Source organism: Capricornis sumatraensis, chromosome X, assembly GCF_032405125.1.
Source record: "Capricornis sumatraensis isolate serow.1 chromosome X, serow.2, whole genome shotgun sequence".
Lineage (NCBI taxonomy): Eukaryota > Metazoa > Chordata > Mammalia > Artiodactyla > Bovidae > Capricornis > Capricornis sumatraensis.
The window spans coordinates 31,766,490-31,770,997 of NC_091092.1; positions in this window are offsets into that span (position 1 = coordinate 31,766,490).

The window sequence follows — 4,508 nt, forward strand, 5'->3', positions numbered from 1 at the left end:
CCCTTCCCAGGATGGAGCTCCCTCCCCACCTCCTTTGTCTCTTTTTTCATCTTTTATATTTTTTCCTACGTGTTTTTGAAGAAAATGATCTGCTTTTCTGGGTGCCTGATGTCCTCTGCCAGCATTCAGAAGTTGTTTTGTGAAGTTTGCTCAGCTTTGAAATGTTCTTTTGAGGAATTTGTGAGGGAGAAAGTGGTCTCCCCATCCTATTCCTCTGCCATCTTAGGACCCACCTCAGGGTCTTTTCGAATGAGTCAGCTCTTCACATCAGGTGGCCAAAGTGTTGGAGTTTCAGCTTCAACATCAGTCCTTCCGATGAACACTAAGGGTTGATCTCCTTTAGGATGGACTGGTTGGATCTCCTTTTAGACCAAAGGACTCTCAAGAGTCTTCTCCAACAGGACAGCTCAAAGGCATCAATTCTTCAGCAATCAGCTTTCTTTATAGTCCAACTCTCACACCCATACATGACCACTGGAAAAACCATAGCTTTGACTAGACATATCTTTTTTTGACACAGGAATGTCTTGGCTTTTTATTATGCTGTCTAGTTTGGTCATAACTTTCCTTCCAAGGAGTAGTGTCTTTGGATTTCATGGCTGCAGTCACCATTTGCAGTGATTTTGGAGCCTGCAAAAATAAAGTCAGCCACTATTTCCACTGTTTTGCCATCTATTTGCCATAAAGTGAAGAGACCAGATGCCATGATCTTAGTTTTCTGAATGTTGAGCTTTAAGCCAGCATTTTCACTCTCCTCTTTCATCAAGAGGCTTTTTAGCTCTTCTTCACTTCCTGCCATAAGGGTGGTGTCATCTGTATATCTGAGGTTACTGATATTTCTCCTGGCAATCTTGATTCCAGCTTGTGCTTCTTCCAGCCCAGAATTTCTCATTATGCCCTCTGCATATAAGTTAAATAAGCAGGTTGGCAATATACAGCCTTGACGTACTCCTTTTCCTATTTGGAACCAGTCTGTTGTTCCATGTCCAGTTCTAACTGTTGCTTCCTGACCTGCATACAGGTTTCTCAAGAGGGAAGCCAGGTGGTCTGGTATTCCCATCTCTTTCAAAATTTTCCACATTTTATTGTGATCCACACAGTCAAAGGCTTTGGCATAGTCAATAAAGCAGAAGTATATGTTTTTCTGGAACTCTGCTTTTTCAATGATCCAGTGAATGTTGGGAATTTGATCTCTGGTTCCTCTGCCTTTTCTAAAACCAGCTTGAAGATCAGGGAGTTCACGGTTCACGTATTGCTGAATCCTGGCTTGGAGAATTTTGAGCATTGCTTTACTAGTGTGTGCTGCTGCTGCTGCTAAGTCACTTCAGTCATGTCCAACTCTGTGCAATCCCAGAGACACCAGCAGTGTGTGAGATGAGTGCAATTGTGCAATGGTTTGAGCATTCTTTGGCATTGCCTTTCTTTGGAATTGGAATGAAAACTGACCTTTTCCAGTTCTGTCGCCACTGCTGAGTTTTCCAAATTTGCTGGCATATTGAGTGCAGCACTTTCACAGCATCATCTTTTAGGATTTTAAATAGCTCAACTGGAATTGCATCACCTCCACTAGCTTAGCTTGTAGTGATGCTTCCTAAGGCCCACTTGACTTAACATTGCAGGATGTCTGGCCCTAGTTGAGTGATCACACCATTGTGATTATCTGGGTTGTGAAGATCTTTTTTTGTACAGTTCTTCTGTGTATTCTTGCCACCTCTTCTTAATATCTTCTACTTCTGTTAGGTCCATACAATTTCTGTCCTTTATTGTGTCCATCTCTGCATAAAATGCCCCCTTGGTATCTCTAATTTTCTTGAAGTGATTTCTCGTCTTTCCCATTCTATTGTTTTCCTCTATTTCTTTGCATTGATTGCTGAGGAAAGCTTTTTTATCTCTCCTTGCTATTCTTTGGAACTCTGCGTTCAAATAGATATATCTTTCCTTTTCTCCTTTGTTTTTCACTTCTCTTCTTTTCACAGCTATTTGTAAGGCCTCCTCAGACAGCTATTTTGCTTTTTTGCATCCCTTTTTCTGGGGATAGTCTTGATCCCTGTCTCCTGTACAATGTCATGAACCTCCAGCCATAGTTTATCAGGCACTCTGTCTATCAGATCTAGTCCCTTAAATCTATCACTTCCTTTGTATAATTATAAGGGATTTGATTAAGGTCATACCTGAATGGCTTAGTTTTTCCCCCCACTTTCTTCAATTTAAGTCTGAATTTGGCAATAAGGAGTTCATGATCTGAGCCACAGGCAGCTCCCAGTCTTGTTTTTGCTAACTGTATAGAGCTTTTCCATCTTTGGCTGTAAAGAATATAATCAATCTGATTTCAGTGTTGACCATCTGGTGAGGTCCATGTGTAGAGTCTTCTTTTGTGTTGTTCAAAGAGGGTGTTTGCTTTGACCAGGACATTCTCTTGGCAAAACTCTATTAGCCTTTGTCCTGCTTCATTCTGTACTCCAAGGCCAGGTTTGTCTGTTACTACAGGTGTTTCTTGACTTCCTACTTTTACATTCCAGTCTCCTATAATGAAAAGGACAACTTTTCTGGGTGTTAGTCCTAAAAGGTCTTGTAGGTCTTCATAGAACCATTCAACTTCAGCTTCTTCAGCTTTACTGGTTGGGACATAGACTTGGCATAATACAAAAAATTTAAAAGGTTAATTTTTCAATTAATTAACAATGAGACTATTAGTGTTTTTTGCACTATGAGCAGTGGTGTGCCAGAGTTGTTCACAGTCTCTTGGCTTCACAGAACCAATTTTTTTAAATACAAGGAATATCTGAGCCAATTGTTAAGCAGTAGCTGGAAATAGTCTATGGTAGGAGTATTTACATCACAAGAATCACCAAATCCTACATATCAAGGTTTCTCCCTCCTCTGACATGCAGACCCAATTGTTAAACATTTACCAAACTGTAATTTACAGAGCTAGAGAAAAGAAGTCATGACTCAGAAGAGTAGATGGTGCTTTCACTCTATTTTGATGAAGAGCAGTTTTGGTTGTTTTTCTCCCAATAATATCAACATTAACAATTGCTATTAGTTACCATTATAGGTACAGATGTATGTGCCAAGAAACATGAAGCTTTTCATACAATCTTTACAACCCTTCTAAGTAGTTATATTTATATTTCTATAAAACAGTACTTTCAGACCTTGAGAAAATAGATATATTTTGAAAACTGGCACAAGTAGTAAATGTTAGAACTGAAATTTGAACTTAGAACTGTCTGATGGTATATTCCAAATACTTATTACTTTAACAAATGTTTATCTCCATCTGGAGAAATTCTAGCACCACTTCAGTGTCCTATTCGAACATAAGTCATTTCCATGAAGTCTTCTCTACTAAGTTAGAAAATCACTGCTGACAGTGAGTGCAGCCGTGAAACTGAAAGACACTTGCTCCTTGAAACAGAAGTTATGACAAACCTAGATAGTGTATTAAAAAGCAGAGACATCACTTTGCCAAAAAAGGTCCATGTATTCAAAGATATGGTTTTTCCAGTAGTCATGTGTGGATGTGAGATTTGGACCATCAAGAAGGCTGAGTGCTGAAGAATTGATGCTTTTGAATTGCAGTGCTGGAGAAGCCTCGTGAGAGTTCCTTGGACAGCAAAGTGATCAAACCAGTGAATCCTAAAGAAAATCAACCCCGAATATTCATTGGAAGGACTGAAGACTGATGTTGAAGCTCCAATGCTTTGGCCACCTGATGCAAAGACCTGACTCGTTGGAAAAAAAACCCTGATACTGGGAAAGGTTGACGGCCAAAGGAGAAGGGGGCAGCAGAGGATGAGATGGTTAGATGGCATCATCGACCCAGTGAGCAAACTCTGGGAGATGGTGGAGGAAGGGAAGCCTGGTGTGCTACAGTCCATACGGCTACAAAGAGTTGGACACAATTTAGCAACTCAACAACAGCAACAGCAATAAGTTAGAATTGGCTTGTGATTCTTTAAACTTTTATCATTATGCCTAATTTTCTGATGACATTTAACATATGCTTCTATTTGTCCAAATTATATCTGCTTCTTATTCCCTCTCCTGTTTTGTACTCAGAACTTTTCATAAATGGATATAAGAATGAATGAAAGTATAGAGTGACTGCTAATGTGTATTTTGTTTCTTCTGGGAATAATGTGAATGCTATGTGGAAATTAGATAGTGGTAATGATTACACAGTTGTGATTTAAAATGGAGAAAAGACAGTCTCTTCAATAATTGGTGTTGGGAAAACTGGACAGCTACATGTAAAAGAATGAAATTGGAACATCCCATAACATTATATGCAAAAATAAACTCAAAATGAATTAAAGACTAAATATAAAACTGGATACTTCAAATCTCCTTGGGAAAAACATAGACAGAATGCTCCTTGCCATAAATTTCAGCAATATTTTTGGGGGGATTTGTCTCCTAAAGCAAAGGAAACAAAAGCAAAAATAAACAAATGGGACTTATTTAAACTTAAAAGCTTTTGTACAGCAAAGGAAACCATTGCA